The 20,008-nt window shown below is 38.1% G+C and overlaps 1 long non-coding RNA gene across 1 annotated transcript in view; it reads right to left on the bottom strand.

The window, feature by feature from the left end:
* LOC129643146 (uncharacterized) overlaps window positions 1-20,008 on the bottom strand; it is a 560,931-nt gene that overhangs the window by 435,150 nt on the left and 105,773 nt on the right. The window lies entirely within an intron of this gene.

The following is a 20,008-nucleotide window of genomic DNA, read 5'->3' as shown; positions in this document are numbered from 1 at the left end:
TGTAGTAAACAACATGATAATGATGATTTTGGGGGAGGGAACTTTGGGATTATCTCAAAAGAATGCATCCCTAGAGAACTCCACAGATCACTAAGTTTGGCCAGCTCATGGGAAAGAAGAAAAACAAACATTGATTCAAAAGACTTAGAGGTAAGTTTGAGAGTCCAGACTTCATTCTTAATGTCACAATATAACATTTTACAAAACCTTACTTACTTTACAAAACCTTAATCTTACTTTGTAATGGTAAATAGCTAAATATAATAGTCATGTGCACTCCACAGAATCTGTACAAGCAAAATGATTGTACTTATGACGTCATTTTGAAAATCAAAACATAAGCCAATATGTTTTAACATAAAATATTCAGAGTTTGGTTTCAGGAGGTACAACATTAGCAATTATGAGTTTTCTATTAAAAATGTGACCAAATAATCTCTAAAGAAAGCTAAGTATAGGGTATGTGAGGCAGGGCTAAATTTACAAAGCTAACATTTGTAACATGAAATAAAATTTGAAATTCACTGGGCTGAAATATATTCAATATCATATGACTAGAGGGGAAGGGAATAAAAAGGATATGTGAAATTTTAAAAATATTCCTCTCATTTTAAGAATGATTCCTATAAAAAGAATGAATTATAATATTCTAAATGTAAACTCAAGTCCCTCAAATATCAAACCTGAACTAAAATGAAATCTCCATTTTTATCAGTGGGTAGACAGAGTTTCTGCTTTAAGGTTCATTTTTTTAATCTTGTGCAAAAGCAAAATATTTATACACCACTATACATTTTCCATACTTTTGTGTATTTATCCATACTTCTACTTTTGTGTATTTATCCATACTTCTACTTTTGTGTATTTATCACCTTTTTTGAGCACATAATGTATTTCCATCTACTGAAAAAAAAAAAAAACTGTCTCAAATATTACTACTGATTGAACTAAATTTGGCTTTTATACAAACCCACATGGGAAAAGAATACTAATAAAGTCATTGACGGTGGAGAAACTACAACCATTTGTCATTTGCCAAGCTACGTTTACACTCTGGCGGAGAAGGACTATAAGGTAACTTTTTCCTAAAACTGCTTATCATTACCAGCACAAGGAACTTTCTCCAGATCCTTAATAAGTTATATACAAGCTGAAATGATGTCCTTTTTCAAACCTTAACCCTGCTTCATATCATTATTTATTCAAGCACTGGCTTCATTCAGAGTTGGAAGAAGGCAAGGCATCAAATGACATCATTTCAGCTTTCTACGATAAATTATACACCTGTCAAATCTCCACATTCTATAAAACTGCATGACTTTGGAAGCACATGAGCGTTTTCAATTTTTTCCATTATTCTTCCATTTAACTTATAAAATATAGATGAAAAATATTTTTTTTTGCACCTAGTGAATCCCTGTTATGATTTCTTGGTTAAAAATACAAAATTTAGAAACTCTTAATGAATTAAGGGAAAAATACATGCCCACTAAAATATTACAGTAATGTAGTTTTTTTCAATGAAGCAACTCTTAAAGTGAAACAACCACATTCCAAAATATTCATCACAGATCCAATGAGCATTAGAAACTTAGTATAGTAAGACATATCAAAACTGTACCCAGGTCCCTGGGAACTTACCACCGAGTTAAGGTAAGTTATATAGTGGTAATAACAACAATAACAACAAAGCAAATACATGTAATACAATGTAGTACCTGAGTATATAATGATTACTGTATGTCAGGTATATGTCTAAGTCCCTTACCTATACTAACTCATGTAACACTTACAACAACCCTACAGAATGGGTAAAATTATTATGAATCTGCATCTCCTGCACTGGCCTTTTGGGTGTATTATCCATATAAATATACCACAGGCACCTCAAATTCAACATGCCACCTTGACATTTTATAAAAACACTTTTCATGTGTTCACTTGTTTTCTCTCTCCCTGACTAGTATATAAGCTCCGTGGAACAAGATCTTGCCTGTTAGTTTATGGTTATATCCCTGGTGACCAGGCATGGTGCCAGGCATATAACAGGGGCTGATTTATTTGCTAAATGCTGAATACTTATGTATATAAAGGAATTAAAGTCTAAATTTGGCTCAACTTCTTTCCCCCACCAAACAAACAACAAAAACAACAAAGGCTTGACCGTCTTGATATATGCTATTTCTTGTGTTACACACGTGTTCAGGCAAAAGACCTATAAATCGCCTTTGCTCCCTTCTTTTCACCACCACTCTCCATACATACAATCATGCAATTGTCTTGCTCCTTCCTTCTGATTATCTAATTCTTCCACTTCTGTTTTCACTTCCATTATTGTATTTCCGACTACCACATATTAATATTTTGCTGGGAATAATGCTATAGCCTCTTTATACATCTGCCCCTGACTTTTTTTCCAGTCCACTCTCCCCAGTGGCATTCAATTAATGTTTCTAGAATATAAATCTGATTACATCATTCTCTTATTCAGAATATTTGATAGGTTTCCAGTGTCCTCAGGATGAAGTGGAGAAGGCAATGGAAGCCCACTCCAGTACTCTTGCCTGGAAAATCCCATGGATAGAGGAGCCTGGTGGGGTGGGGTCCATGGGGTCACTAAGAGTCAGACACGACTGAGCAACTTCATTTTCACTTTTCACTTTCATGCATTGCAGAAGGAAATGGCAACCCACTCTAGTGTTCTTGCCTGGAGAATCCCAGGGACGGGGGATCCTGGTGGGCTGCCGTCTATGGGGTTGCACAGAGTCGGACACGACTGAAGCCACTTAGCAGCAGCAGCAGCAGCAGCAGCAGCAGGATGAAGTACAAGTTCCTTAACACCACTCAGAATGTCTTTCATGGTCTAATCATTGCATAAGGCTATAATCTCAGCCTCACAACAAACCTTTCTACTGAACTTCTTGGCAGCCTAAATTTTACATTAATGAAACTCTTTGAGTTTATCAAATAAATTTCTTCTCTTGTTCCCTTGGGTTTTTTCAAATAATGATACAATCTGAACCTCTCCTTTTCCCCTTTTACCTTCTTCCATAATATTTATCATTCAGGTCTTGGGTTTAATATCTCCTCTTTAAGAAGGTTTCCCATAATTCCCAAAATGATGTTATCTGCTTAATTATGTTCTCTATTCCTACTGCTGCTGCATTCTGTATCACCTTCTTCTGGGAACTGCTACAGATGATTTAGGGCTTCCCAGGTGGCTTGGTGGGTAAAGAAGCCACTTGCCAATGCAGGAGATGTAAGAGACACAAGTTCAATCCCTGGGTCAGTAAGATCAGCTGGAGGATGACGTGGCAACCAACTTCAGTATTCTTGCCTGGAGAATCCCCAAGGACAGAAGAGCCTGGTGGGCTAAAGTCCATAGGGTCACAAAGGACACAAATGAGTGACTACCACACACACAGATGACTTAAGATGCCTAAGTAAATCATGCTCGTCACCATATCATAATAAAGAAGGCTCCTAGCTGGCTCAACCACCCCAAGGCACTGTTTCAACTCACCCTGTCCTCTAGCATCTACCCACCCACGTGCACACTTGTGGAACAATAAGATTTTAAAGGAAAGATGTGACTGATGAAGTTTATTCATGGATTCTCTCCTCCTTCCTCAGAACCAAGCATCTGTGAATTTATGTTGCTCACTGATGCAGGGAGATTTGAGGAGCTGCTGAGTTTGCGTCACAGACGTGTACATGCCCAAGTATATACACATCTTTTCATCAACTTACACAATTCTGGAATTCCAGGATAAAGTCACAGAATTTATCCCCCAACTGTGTCCTTTAACAAACATTTACTGCATGAAGGACATCCAAACAATAAACTACACTCCCCCTCCAGAACTCATGCTACACTAAGTCACTTCAGTCGTGTCCAACTCTGTGCAACCCCATAGACGGCAGCCACCAGGCTCCCCCGTCCCTGGGATTCTCCAGGCAAGAACACTGGAGTGGGTTGCCATCTCCTCCTCCAATGCATGAAAGTGAAAAGTGAAAGCGAAGTCGCTCAGGGTGTCTGACTCTTAGCGACCCCATAGACTGCAGCCTACCAGGCTCCTCCATCCTTGGGATTTTCCAGGCAAAAGTACTGGAGTGGGGTGCCATTGCCTTCTCCACCAGAACTCATAGCTGGGTCCTTATTTAGACATCAGTACAGATATTCCTCTTTAGTGATATAAAACAGCTGCATAACCCCTAGGAACTCTCTGGAATATCATTTAATCATTTTCACTATACTTATCACCACCTGAAATTATCCTGTTCATGCATTTGGTTATTTGTCCATTGCCTCTCCCCTCCCCGTCACTGTCATGCAAACTTTTTGATAGCAGGGACCTCGTATGACCTTCTCACTGTTCTACCACTAGTCTCTGCAAAAATAGTTGGTACATAATAGCTGACCATTAAATATTTACTTAATTAGGGAAAGGACAAATGAATAGATTCCATGGATATTTTGAAAACACTATACTCTCTATCTGGAGAGGTTCTTAATATGCAAACTAGGACACAACGAGGGTACATTATATCCAGAAGGAGGTAACTTGCATTAACAAACTGGCATTCCTTCTCGAATTCTAATAATTATTTTCAGTTTTAGAAGTAATTAGCTTGCACAAAAATTGTGAAAGGTAGAATTATAATCTCAAAAGACAGATTCAAATCTATAAAGTATCAACATACTTTTGAAGGTACATAATTAGAAATTAAATTATGATTTGAAAGAATGTCAACTAAGGGTTTACATCTCTTCATTAGTAAGGAAGCAGGTACCACTCCCACTGGTTTTGTATCTTACTCATACACACAAAAACAAGCTAACTGGAAAGAACTCTTCTAACTTATCTATCAGTTCCTACCTGAAACCAGTCTTCTGGCTTGTGTGCAGAAAACTTCAAGATCCTACTCAGGATCTACACAACGTCTATAAAAGATCTACGCTGGATGAGTTCAACTCAGAGTCACAGAGAACACCATTTGGTCTCCAGCCATTGTCTCCACCTTAGTATTGACCAAGGCTCCTGAAATAAGCACTGAGGTTCAGAACCACTTGTAAAGAGCCTTTCAGAAATCTCCTTTGCCATGCTATGTCTCATTCCACGCCTGTCTGCACCTTAGCTAGCACTGTATCTATTCTAACTGAATGGTTCTTAAAATGATGAAGTAGAACACCAGCTAATAATAAGGTCCCTGACCATGAATACTTCTGTTTGCAGAGAAGAGAAGACTAACTGAGCTGATCAATATTATAGTCTCAACTGCACTACACCTGGACAGTATGATGCTGCTAACTGCGGTATAGAAGCATCACTCTAAGTGCTAAGTAATAGGAAGAATATGTCTGTCATTAATTATGAGTTGGAATTCACACTGTGCAGGGTACTATTCAATGCCACTACATTCTTACACAACTGTAAATCACAATTTTATTTTAGAACGGGGACTCTGCTTTCTGACTAGGTTTAGAAAGAACATGACACAATGTGAAAGTGGACATTTACTAACACTCCCTTCTGCACCTGCACACAAGGAGCAGGTAATAAATGCTGCTGTCTGACTGGATAATGATGATGCCTGGCACAGTGGAGACACAATTAATGAATATTCTTTGATTGATGATGAGACAAGCAGCACAAACATGGATTTTTCTCCTTTGTCCCCAAATAGTTTTGAACAAAAGCAAAATGTGCTCCAGCCACAGCAGAAAGCTAAGACAACAGAATCTTTCTTGTTTCATCTTAATAATATTTACATATCAGTTTCTATATCTAACTGATATATATAACAGGCACTGTTTAACCCTCAAAGCCACCCTAATAAATAATAATGATGATAATAACGTGCTATTAGGATTTCTGCTTTTACAATTGAACAGAAAACAGAGGAGAGTATCTTGTCCAAGGTCACTTTCCCTTTCCAGTAGATTTCACTTTTGGCCTCTTATGTACAGTGCTGCAGGGCTTCCCTGGTGGCTCAGAGGGTAAAGAATTTGCCTGTAATGCAGGAGATGAAGGTTCAATCCCTGGGTCAGGAAGATACCCTGGAAAAAGGAATGGCTAACCCCTCCAGTATTCTTGCCTGGAGAATTCCATGAACAAAGGGGTCTGATGGGCTACAGTCCATGGGGTCATGAAGCATCGAACACGAGTGAGTGACTAAGCACACAAACACACACACACACACCTACACTGTTACAATAAACATTCATGTATATATGTACATATACATGAGTACAGTCTCTCACTTTTCATTCTTATTTCTTTTAAGGTAATGTGCTTTTAAATAAGAATTCTTCCAACACATTTACTGAGGTTTAGGAGTTTGCAAAACAAAGGGAGTCATCCCTGAGAAACTTCATCAATTGAAAGAAGCTTCTCTTTGAGTTGTGAGACTTGTAGATTTAACCCCAACAAGCTGCAGCCCTTGCATTAACTCTGACAATGATGCTACTATCAAGTAAGCACCCACTAATACCCTAGGCACTGCCTCAGGCTTCATTGCTTTTAACCTTTTTTCAAAAAGTGAACTTTCAATAGATAAGAGTCACATCAGCTTTGTGATGAAATATCTTCCCAGATGTTTGCAGGAAAAATGATATAGAGAAAGATGGATCCTCAGATGAGAAAGCATTTTCATGGCCCAGTCAGGGAAGAAATTCAGACTGGATTCCTAAGAAGCAGAGAGCTAAATTCTTTGGACATCTTCTATCTACCCTGGGCTATTTACCTATTTTGTGTGATCTTTTTTTTTTTCAAATGTTGAGAAATATTATTTTGGAAAATAACTTTGTCATCTTTATAAGGAGATAACTTTCTGAAACATATATAAATGTTTGTCCTTTATTGAGTGAGACATTTTATTGCATATTTATGGCAGCCACTCTACTTGCCTGTATGGTTGTTAAACCTGTGCTATATATAAATATGCATTTGGTAATTTTAGCCATGAAGTGAAGTCAAGTGAAGTTGCTCAGTCGTGTCCGACTCTTTGCGATTCCATGGACTGTAGCCCATCAGGCTCCTCAGTCCATGGGATTTTCCAGGCATGAATACTGGAGTGGGTTGCCATTTCCTTCTCCAGGGGACCTTCTCGACCCAGGGATCGAACCAGGGTCTCCTGCATTGTAGGCAGACGCTTTACCGTCCAAGCTACCAGGGAAGCCATAGCTTTTCTTTTTATTTATGTACATAGGGAAGGAAACTTACTTTTTTTTTTTTAACCTTTTGACCTCCTTCACCCGATCTGTCTAACCTCCAACCTTGTATCTCTGGCAACCACCAATCTGGTCCCTGTATCAATGAGCTTGGGTTTTTGTTTCTTTCGAGTCCACAAAAAATAGAAATCAGAAAGTATTTTTCTTTATGACTCATCTCAGTAAGCATATTGCTCTTGTGATCCATCCATGTTGTCATAAATGGCAAGATTTTATTTTATGTCTGAATAATATTCCATTGTGTGTATGTATGTGTATATATATACACATACATACTACAATTTCATTATTCATTCATCCATTGATGAACACTCAGGCTGTTTCCATGTCTTGGTTATGGTAAATAATGCTACAATAACATGGGGCTGCAAATATATTTTCACATTAATGTTTTTGTTTGCTTTAGATAAAGACACAAAAGTGCAATTGCTAAATCACACGGGAGTCCATTTTTCATTTTGTGAGGAACCCCCATCCTGTCTTCCATAATGTCTGCATGAATTTACATTCCCACCCGTGCGCTGGGGTTCCTTTTCTCCCCATCCTCGCCACCATCTCCTACTTCTCGTCTTTTCGGCCCTAGCCATCCCCAGGCGTGCGGCGACAGCTCACTGTTGCTTCTGACCCGCATCCTCTGATGGCTCATGATGCTCAGAGTCTGTTCATGTACCTATTCGACACCTGTATGTCTTCTTTGGAAAAATGCTTATTCAGATTGTCTGCCCATTTTTTTTTTTTTTTTTTTTTTTAATTTTATTTTATTTTTAAACTTTACATAACTGTATTAGATTTGCCAAATATCAAAATGAATCCGCCACAGGTATACATGTGTTCCCCATCCTGAACCCTCCTCCCTCCTCCCTCCCCATTCCATCCCTCTGGGTCGTCCCAGTGCACCAGCCCCAAGCATCCAGTATCGTGCATCGAACCTGGACTGGCAACTCATTTCATACATGATATTTACATGTTTCAATGCCATTCTCCCAAATCTTCCCACCCTCTCCCTCTCCCACAGAGTCCATAAGACTGTTCTATACATCAGTGCCTCTTTTGCTGTCTCGTACACAGGGTTATTGTTACCATCTTTCTAAATTCCATATATATGCGTTAGTATACTGTATTGGTGTTTTTCTTTCTGGCTTACTTCACTCTGTATAATAGGCTCCAGTTTCATCCACCTCATTAGAACTGATTCAAATGTATTCTTTTTAATGGCTGAATAATACTCCATTGTGTATATGTACCACAGCTTTCTTATCCATTCATCTGCTGATGGACATCTAGGTTGCTTCCATGTCCTGGCTATTATAAACAGTGCTGCGATGAACATTGGGGTACTCGTGTCTCTTTCCCTTCTGGTTTTCTCAGTGTGTATGCCCAGCAGTGGGATTGCTGGATCATAAGGCATGTCTATTTCCAGTTTTTTAAGGAATCTCCACACTGTTCTCCATAGTGGCTGCACTAGTTTGCATTCCCACCAACAGTGGAAGAGGGTTCCCTTTTCTCCACACCCTCTCCAGCATTTATTACTTGTAGACTTTTGGATTGCAGCCATTCTGACTGGTGTGAAATGGTACCTCATAGTGGTTTTGATTTGCATTTCTCTGATAATGAGTGATGTTGAGCATCTTTTCATGTGTTTGTTAGCCATCTTTATGTCTTCTTTGGAGAAATGTCTATTTAGTTCTTTGGCCCATTTTTTGATTGGGTCATTTATTTTTCTGGAGTTGAGCTGTAGGAGTTGCTTGTATATTCTCGAGATTAGTTGTTTGTCAGTTGCTTCATTTGCTATTATCTTCTCCCATTCTGAAGGCTGTCTTTTCACCTTGCTAATAGTTTCCTTTGATGTGCAGAAGCTTTTAAGGTTAATTAGGTCCCATTTGTTTATTTTTGCTTTTATTTCCAATATTCTGGGAGGTGGGTCATAGAGGATCCTGCTGTGATGTATGTCAGAGAGTGTTTTGCCTATGTTCTCCTCTAGGAGTTTTATAGTTTCTGGTCTTACGTTTAGATCTTTAATCCATTTTGAGTTTATTTTTGTGTATGGTGTTAGAAAGTGTTCTAGTTTCATTCTTTTACAAGTGGTTGACCAGAGTTCCCAGCACCACTTGTTAAAGAGATTGTCTTTAATCCATTGTATATTCTTGCCTCCTTTGTCGAAGATAAGGTGTCCATATGTGCGTGGATTTGTCTGCCCATTTTTAAATCAGATTGTCTGATTTTTGGCCACTGAGTTGTATGAGCTTTTTATATTTTTTGCATATTAGCCATTTATCAGTATATGATTTGCAAATATCTGCTCTCATTCAGTGGGCTGCCTTTTCATTTTGTTGATGGTTTCCTTTTCTGTGCAGAAAAGTATGATATAGTCCCACTTATTTGTTTTTGTTGCTTTTACTTTTGGTATTAGATTCAAAACATCATCACTGAGACCTAGGTCTGGAAGATTGCCTTTCTTCTAGGAATTTTAGGGATTTGGGTCTTAATTCAAGTCTGTAATCCATTTTGAGTTAATTTTTTGTGTATGATATGGGACAGTGGCCAAATATTTAAAACTGAATAACTAACTTAGAGATATTTTTCCATAGAGCAAATGAAGATATATCTGGGTTTATAGTGTGATGCCAGTTGCATGTTGAACATGAAAGAGAAATACACAGTACAGTGAAGTAATGAACTAGCTATGTTCAAATCCTGGCTCCATATCTACTTTACTGCAGATTTTAACAACTTGAACAGAATGAAAAAGGTGGGAGAAAACAGAAAAATCTAAAATGGAGAAACTCAGTCTGTAGTCTTGCCACGCAATTATAAATGATCTAAGTGATCGGTGCAACATATGGCACAGTAGTAGGACAGTAATTTAATAATGGTGATGGAAAAAAAAGTGAAAGTGTTAGCTGCTCAGTCATGTCCAATTCTTTGCGACCCCATGGACTGTAGCTCACCAGGCTCCTCTGTCCATGGAATTCTCCAGGCAAGAACAATGAAGTGGGTGGCCTTTCCCTTCTCCAGGGGATCTTTCCAACCCAAGGATCGAACCTAAGTCTCCAGAACTGCAGGCAGGTTCTTCACCTCCGGAGTCACACCAGAGAAGCCCAATGATGCTGATAAGATAATACTATTTTAAGTCAAATCAACCTCCTTTATAAGGCACCTATACAAGCTACATAACTCTCCTAGGTACTGACAACTTGGGAGTATACAAAATAGACCTCTTTCCAGCCCTGAGAGAATTCACTGTTAACTTGGTGCCGAAGCTTCATAAGATTAGGTAATGAAAGTTAGGGATTTGGGGGTTGGATTTTATTAGAAAACAAAAATTAAAGGAAGATTCTGAAGATGAAAACAGGAATGACTTCCAGTAACTTTTTATGTTTTATCATATTCATTATATGCTGCATGCAAATATATGTGGGCCTATGGTTTTTCCAGTGGTCATGTACGGATGTGAGAGTTGGACTGTGAAGAAAGCTGAGCACTGAAGAATTGATGCTTTTGAACTGTGGTGTTGGAGAAGACTCTTGAGAGTCCCTTGGACTTCAAGGAGATCCAACCAGTCCATTCTAAAGGAGATCAGCCCTGGGTGTTCCTTGGAGGGAATGATGCTAAAGCTAAAACTCCAGTACTTTTGCCACCTCATGTGAAGAGTTGACTCACTGGAAAAGAGTATGATGCTGGGAGGGATTGGGGGCAGGAGGACAAGTGGACGACAGAGGATGAGATGGCTGGATGGCATCACTGACTTGATGGACCTGAGTTTGAGTGAACTCTGGGAGATGGTGATGGACAGGGAGGCCTGGCGTGCTGCGATTCATGGGGTTGCAAAGAGTCGAACACGACTGAGTGACTGAACTGAACTGAACTGGAGTAAATTTAACCTAATCCTAAGGATCATTTGTCCTTTTTAGTTTCAATGTGTTTTTATGTAGTTTATCCAATTAATATGAGAATAAAACATAGAAAATAATACATATAATTTAAGGAAATCATTTCCAAAATACTTGGAATCATTTCCAAAAAGCTACTTGATATCAAGGCAGAAAATGGAAAAGTAAAACTTAATGTTAACTTTAGTTGCTATAACATATCATGTAACTGTATTGCATTTTTTCTACTTTGAATTAAGATCAGTTATATCTTAATGAATGAATTTTTTACACTATGAAACAACAATTCTTATAAATGATTTTTGAGATTATTCCAGTAGTTTTTACTACATGAAATCTGATTACTACATTGCCTTAGGCACTTTTTATGTTTTGTTTATAAAGCTCATAAAATGACTAAATGAAAAAGATAAACAGAATGAAAAGCTTGAAGGGCTGACAGAAGAGCTATGGTTCCTACTCTATTAAATCTATACTGCATATCTAAAAAAATAATTTATGACAATCTCTTTGTATGGAAGAAAAATTTTATAATGTTTAGATCTATTAAGAGAAAGGATGATTTCCTAGGGTTTGAAGCCATAAGAATAATGAAAAAGAGATATATCATCCCTCTGTCTTCTATCATGTGTAAAGTCAATTTTTAAAATGGCAAGATATTCAATCTAAAACCATTAAAGATTATTTCCCAAATCTTGCACTAACTTTAGATATATAACCTATTATACAGTCATTTTACAAGAAAAAGTAAAAGGAGATTTATCCTTTTACTAGATCAGGTAGCTGGATGGCTGTCTTCATTAGGGATTTAAGTATAATCTTGCCTCAGGTAGATAAAAGAACTAAATCACCTCTTATGATGTCTCTATGACAACTTCCAACACTTGGAAAGTAAGTACACTCTTAATGCAACAACCAGCTTTTATAACTGGAAGGAATTATAGAAACCATCCAGTTCAGGGGTTACCAAACTACTGACCATTTCCTGGTTTTAATAAATTTCATTATAAGACAGATAGTTTCATGCTCATTCACTTGTTTCTTTAAATATTGTCTCGGCTGCCTTTGCATTACGACAGCAGAGCTGAGTAGCTGCAGCTGAAACCACAGAGGCCACAAAGCAAAAAAAAAAAAAAAAACCACTATCTGGCCCTTACAAAAAAGAGCTGTTGACTCCTGACCTCATCCATCTACCTCATTGACAATGAAATGGTTAAAGCCCTGAGAAAGAAAAGTAAGTTGCCACGCTTACCCAGACAGTAAACAATGGAGGTCTTCTGTTTCTAGATTCATTGAATGCATCATTATACTATCCTGTCACTTGTGATATAAAATAATGTTTGATATCCTCCAGAATGGTTCCCAGGTGGCACAGTGGTAAAAAACCCACTTGCAATGCAGGAGATGTGAGTTCAAATCCTGGGTTGAGAAGATCCCCTACAGGAGGAAATGGCAACCCACTCTGGTACTCTTGCTCAGGAAATCCCATGGACAGAGGAGCCTGGCGGAACACAGTCCATGGGGTTACAAAGAGTCAGACATGACAGAGCCACTGATCACTCAAACTCAGTATTACTGATACAATGACATAATCCTTTCTAAGAATTTTTTATACTGGTAAATGTATTCTTTTGTCCATCTTATTCTTTTCCTTGAAAATAAGGGAAGGTTTAAAAAGACTAGTAACTAGAACAACACCCATATCTTTTGGTCTATAAGTTGTATTTGTATTAGATTGACCAAAAAGTTCATTCAGGTTTTCCTGTAAGATAGCATGGAAAAACCCAAACAAACTTGTTGGCCAACCCAATACATAACGAAAACAATGTGATATGAACAGGTAATACATTATATATCACTGGCTTCCAATTGTCAATCACATTTTTACTTTCCCTGATTGACTCCAAATTTCTGCCCATTACTGATATCCAAGTATTACACCATATGAAGACACCATCAAGCAGAATGCCAACCAGTATCTTCAGAAATACTTAAGTCCCATCACTTCATGGTAAATAGAAGGGGAAAAAGTAGAAGCAGTGACAGATTTTCTTTTCCTGGGCCCCAAAATCACTGCAGATGGTGACTGCATCCATGAGATTAGAAGACACTTGCTTCTTGGAAGTAAAGTAATGAGAAACCTAGACAGCATATTAAAAAACAGAGACATCACTCTGCCGACAAAGGTCTATATGGTCAATGCTATGGTTTTTCCAGTAGTCACATATGGATGTGAGAGTTGGACCATAAAAAAGGCTGAGCACAGAAAAACTGATGGTTTCGAAGACTCTTCAGAATCCCTTGGATTGATCAAACCAGTCAACCCTAAAGGAAAATCAATCATGAATATTCATTGGAGGAACTGATGCTAAAGTTGAAGCTGCAACCCTTTGGCCACCTGATACAAAGAGCCAGCTCACTGGAAAGCTGGGAAAGATTGCAGGCAAAGAGGAGGAGAGGGCTGCAGACGATGAGATCGTTAGACAGCATCACTGACTCAATGGACATGAACTTGAGCAAACTCTGGGAGACAGTGGAGGACAGGGAAGCCTGGCATGCTGCAGTCCATCATGTCACAAAGAGTCAGACTCAACAACTGAACAACAAAAACAAGAAAGCGTCAAAAAATAGACAGATGGTCTGTTCTTTAAAGATTCAAGGAAGAGATGGTAAGAGCTTAGTGTTAAGAGTAAAAAGATGGCAAGCAGGTTACCTTGGATCAATTTTTACTCCACACCACCTGCCAGCTTACAACGTGTACACACACACACACATGCACACATATATCTAACTCTTAAGGCACCCTATTGAAATTTTACATATCTTTTCAATCTTCAGAAATATGAGATAATATATTAATTCTCTTTATCATGATGATTATATATATGTTATAGCTCAATTTAAAGAAACAAAGAAACAAAAATCATGGAATTAATATTCTTTTAGCAAGAGAAGAAAGGAAAACATCAACTAGCCATTTCTTGTCAAATTAAATCTTTGGTTATTATGCTGCTGAACTCAAAATAAACAAAATGCCATTCATTTCCCCTTCTGCAGTGGCGAGTATTTTGATGTTTATATCAGTGGTTTGCAAAAACAAGTTACCAACTAGTGCTGTCATCCAAGTACTATGTAATCATCTGAAACTGTTGCATCAGTGATTCTAGTCTAGCACAGAAAATTTCAGTTCCAACAGGTACTTATGGAAGCAAATTCTGTGTACAAATGTAAAAATGTGGAAATATGAACAGTACAATAAAAGAGCCGGGTGGATTGAGCCTAGAGTACATTTTTTTCCAGTTTGGAGTTCAATGAAACTATTTTTGTTTCAAGAATCCAAAATCTGCTTTAATTAGGATATCAAAGAGACCAGACTTCCCCAAATTTTAACCTCACAAAAATGCTAGAATTAACGTCCTTTATGTTTCTAAAATAATGACGAGTTTCCTATAGAAGGAAATAACACTTAGGGTGTATGCTGCATGCCTACTGAAAAGATTAAAGCCTCCTTGGTAATTTCCTAATTTCCCAGCTCCTTTCTTTCAATATTTGCTCTCAAGAGATTAGTGTCGACTTCTGAGAAGTGCAAGCTGCTCTTTAAAATCATCTTTTATATCCCACAATCACTGTTGATAAAACAGGACAATGTCAAGGGATTTTATGACATGTAATTCTTCAACATGCACAATAAATGAAAAGAATAATTTATACATCTCTAATTATAGTATGGTAAAAGGAAGACGGAAGATCATATCATTGAAGTTACGAATTATATGTAAGACCCATCCAAAGCCAGCACTTACTTTTGTTCAGGATAACTTCATGGCTCATTAACTCTGTTGTATGTAGAGGTAAGACTTTCACGGTCTTACTGTTCATACATTTTCAATTATAATTAAATTGATTATATGCATTTCTAAATAACTAGTTTTTAAAAACAAAGGCGTGAATGACCCAATATCATGGGATAAATACATAAGCCACAATTAGTTTCTTCTTAGCCTTATGGAGAGCTACTTTAAAAAAAAAATTCTTAAACAGAAGTTATCTAAATTATAATTATAAAAATCAGTTATATTTTTAAACACTCAAAAATTTCAGCAATTAGTAAGCTATATACATTCAATTTTATCTCTTCTGTTTTAAAGTCTAAAATAATATTTTATGTATATGTACATTCATTAATAAGTTTGAAACTCTTCTCATGTCACTTATTGCTCTATAATTTGGCTGAGGAAAACCATTTGATTTTAAAAAAAAAGAAGAATTGCATATTTCTCCATTCATTCTTCCAATGTACCCCTGAATCAACATCAGTTGGCCTGAAGTATGTTCAAGTCTTTAAACAAATATGACTGTGTCTATGTCAGGGTCTGCAGAATTTGACTTGATTTGATTTGATTTGATTATAAAATAGATAGTGAAGCTGCTCAGTCGTGTCCGACTCTTTGCGACCCCATGGACTATAGCCCACCAGGCTCCTCAGTCCATGGAATTTTCAAGGCAAGAATACTGGAGTGGGTTGCCATTTCCTTCTCCAAAATAGATAGTGTAATACTGTAAACTGTGCAGAGCATAGAGGTAAAAGTTTCAGTTTCCCACTGTTCACCTCCACCAAATCTCTCTCTCCAGAAGTAATCACAGTTAGGAATTTTTTGTGTATCATTTTGAGTTATATTCTGTGCATATGTATGTGGGTTTTGAAACGTTAAGCCCTGTAGAGGAGAACAGGTAAGAACTAGGGATCAATGCAGAATATTTTAGATAAACAGAGGGTGATGACATTCTACTCAATAAAGTACACTCACTGGATAGCTCCTGTGTGCAAACTGTCATAATAAATTTTATAGAAGACATGAGTTCAGTTCAGTCGCTCAGTCATGTCCAACTCTTTGTGACCCCATGAACCGCAGCATGCCAGGCCTCCCTGTCCATCACCAACTCCTGGAATCCACCCAAACCCATGTCTATTGAGTCAGTGATGCCATCACCCATATCATCCTCTGTTGTCCCCTTCTCTTCCTGCCCTCAATCTTTCCCAGCATCAGGGTCTTTTCAAATGAGTCAGCTCTTCACATCAGGTGACCAAAGTATTGGAGTTTCAGCTTTAACATCAGTACTTCCAGTGAACACCCAGGACTGATCTCCTTTAGGATGGACTGGGTGGACCTCCTTGCAGTCCAAGGGACTCTCAAGAGTCTTCTCCAACACCACAGTTCAAAAGCATCAATTCTTCGGCGCTCAGCTCTTTATAGTCCAACTCTCACATCCATACATGACCACTGGAAAAACGATAGCCTTGACTAAACGGACCTTTGTTGACATGGGAGTGTGCAAAAGTGGAGATCACACTGGCTGCCTTCCATGAGTGTGTATTTCTGTAATGTACAAAAATAAACACCACTGGGGCTTCCCTGGCAGTCCAGTGGTTAAGACTTCCTGCTTCCAGTGAAGGGGGCATGGGTTTGATCCCTGGTCCAAGAACTAAGGTCCCACATACCACTTAGCGCAGCCAGAAAAACAACACCAAAAAAGATAAATAGCACTATTGTAAAAGCAATGCTGAGTGTTACACGGTATAAAAGAATCGGTTATGGGAGAACAAAAGTGAGTGGTTTAAATCTACTTGGATGAGTTTGTTTGAATTAATCATATGGTCAGGAAGACTGACACTGCTTAACATATTTAGAGGGGGAAAAAAAAAAACAGCCTGGCATGACTCAGGATTAGAGTACACAAAGAGGTACAGTAATTAATAAAGTAGAAAGGTAGGTGGAGGCCAATTTTGGATTTTATACAGTAGACAAAATACTGACATTACTGGTTATTTAAAAATAAGCTATCAATATCAGATATGTATTATAGAAAAAAAAATATCTAGTGGAAAGAAGAGTGGATCAAAGATGGAAAAGATTAAGATGAGTAAAATAAGAACTTACGGTGATCCTCCAGGCAAGACTTTAAAAAGGGCTTATAAACATGGTAAGACTGAACTGAGAGACAATTCAAAGAGGAGGGTCGACCTGAACATGGGGTTTAAACATTTGAATCTGAGGTATCAAACAGCAGGAAACTGGGGAAGCTGCAAGACTCCTCGCTTGACTGATTGTGTGGCTGCTGAAGTTATTAATTAAGAAAAGGGAATATAGAAGTAGCTGGGGAAGAATGGTGAGGAATAATGAACTCGGCTTTGAAAATACTAAATCTGAGTCGCCTGTGGGGCCCTCACAAAAATTATCCCAGAAGCAATGTCTGGGACTTTTAAGTTAATTGAATAGCAAAACTGAGAGCCATAAATTTAAGATGATTTTCATCTAGTTGATAACACCCAGCAAGATATTTTAAACTGAAGAAAGGTCCAAGAGATACACACATCCACCAGGCAAGAAATGCTGAAGAAGAAAGAAAAGAAGGACCCAGAAGGATGCATAAGGGAAGAGAAACACCAAACAGCTCCTGACAGGCACCCAGGCCTCCCGGAAGCTCGCATCTTCTCAGCACCACTTCTGCTCCTGGGATAGTTTCAAAGCTTTCTCTTGGGATTTTTCTTTGGGCTTTGAGGACTGCTCGTCCTGGCCCCTTCTTTGTTATCAGCACTCAGACTTTCATCTTTCAGATACACAAAGAATACACTACTTGCCTCTGTCCTTAAGAGTTAGAAGTTGTTTTGAGCTGAAAACAATTTTTACTAACAAATACTACATGAAAAAAAGAAAGAGGTTTTTAAAAATAAAAGCAATAAGAAAGCTATAAAGATTAAGTGGAATCTTAAATTGCTTTACCTTACTGTTCATGTTCTTCTGACATACAAAGAGACTAAAACTGATGGTTCTCAGCATCCTCACTGATTCCATTTTTACGTGTTTCTTTTTTGCATCAGGCTTTTCTAAAACTCCAATTATCTTTTTGTTCCAGGGCCATGGCTCTGAATCTTTTCCAAATCCTTCCCTATTCAGTACACTTTAAACTCCCTAAATAAGTCTCAATGTTCAGCAACTGGACCCACCTGTGAGATTCATTTATATCTCGGAGATTACCACATAATCAGTGTTTTGTTCCTTAATGTAGGAAAATGCCTGTGTTACTGCTGCTTAAGTGAGAGGAACGGATACAGGGTATAGAATGGAGTAGCGGAGATTTTTTTTCCCCTTCTCTGTATTTTATTCCGGTGTCAACAACAATAAACATTTACTGACTGGCTCCCAAGCAGAATACTGAGTAATGAAAAGAAATGCCGCTTCTATTTTCTCTTCTCAAAAAAATTTATTAAAGAATAGCTATGCAAACAAGTGGAAGAGTTAACCTAGGAAGAGAAAATTACCTACATAACAACTTCAGTTCAGTCGCTCAGTCGTATCCGACTCTTTGCGACCCCATGAATCACAGCACGCCAGGCCTCCCTGTCCATCACCAACTCCTGGAGTTCACTCAGACTCACGTCCATCGAGTTAGTGATGCCATCCAGCCATCTCATCCTCTGTCGTCCCCTTCTCCTCCTACCCCCAGTCCCTCCCAGCATCAGAGTCTTTTGCAATGAGTAAACCCTTCGCATGAGGTGGCCAAAGTACTGGAGTTTCAGCTTTAGCATCATTTCTTCCAAAGAAATCCCAGGGCTGATCTCCTTGCAGTCCAAGGGACTCTCAAGAGTCTTCTCCAACACCACAGTTCAGAAGCATCAATTCTTCGGCGCTCAGCCTTCTTCACAGTCCAACTCTCACATCCATACATGACCACAGGAAAAACCATAGCCTTGACTAGACAGACCTTTGTTGGCAAAGTATTGTCTCTGCTTTTGAATATGCTATTTAGGTTGGACATAACTTTCCTTCCAAGGAGTAAGCATCTTTTAATTTCATGGCTGCAGTCACCATCTGCAGTGATTTTGGAGCCCCAAAAAATAAAGTCTGACACTGTTTCCACTGTTTCCCCATCTATTTCCCATGAAGTGATGGGACCGGATGCCATAACAACTTAGCATATTCTAAAAAAGACACCACAAAACTGCAGAATGGAAGGGGTAGTTAGTATTATTTGAATTAAGTGCTTTGCAACTGGGGTGGGGAGGGGGATATTCATTTAGAATGATACTTCATACCATAAACCAAAATAATTCTATTTAAAGTGCTTTTAAAATACATAAAAATAGACTATGATTGTTTCCCCAAATCTGTACCTGAATTTTTCCTTCATCAACTAATAAAAGCATCAATAGATCTGAGGATAGCAATAAAAGAGAGACTTTTTATGTTTTAAAAAACCACACAAACTAGAAAAAAAAAAAACAAAAAATTCATTAGTTAAATGGAAAAGAGATATGAACATGCAATTCAAAAAACAGCACATTTTAAGTAGACATTGGCTTTAAAATATGGGAGTGCCGAAACTTGATAAACAGGAAAAGTTTTACATTAAAACAGCAATGAAGTAGAATGACTTTCACATATTGCTGGGACCATCCGAAATTTCTTCAACCATATGGCAAGCAATTTGGCAACATAAACCGAAAGACTTTACACGCTTTAAATCAGTAATTCTACCTCAGAACAAGCATGGGATACATTCTCAGGAAGTAAATTGTAAATTATGATTAATTCACTTAATGTAGCATCCATTAAAAACTATAAGAACTGTAGAAATAGGGTAAAAGTCTTTATAATTACAAGTGGAAAAGCATGATATAAAATTTCACATACAACGTAATTGCTTCTAGGTAAAATTTATGAGTTCATTTGCCACATGATGTATAAAACGCACAAAGGTGTGTTAGTCGTATCTCAAAAGAGAGCTCTGCCAGCCAGCCTGCAGGTTCGCAGGACTAGGCTCCAGCTGTGGTTCTGCTCCCTTTCTCTCTTTCAGGGTCAAGGCAAAAGGAAGTCGCCACTAT

The sequence above is a fragment of the Bubalus kerabau genome, chromosome 2, assembly GCF_029407905.1.
Source record: "Bubalus kerabau isolate K-KA32 ecotype Philippines breed swamp buffalo chromosome 2, PCC_UOA_SB_1v2, whole genome shotgun sequence".
Classification (NCBI taxonomy): domain Eukaryota; kingdom Metazoa; phylum Chordata; class Mammalia; order Artiodactyla; family Bovidae; genus Bubalus; species Bubalus kerabau.
Note: the sequence above shows the minus strand (reverse complement) of the source record. Positions and strands in the feature narration are given on the sequence as shown.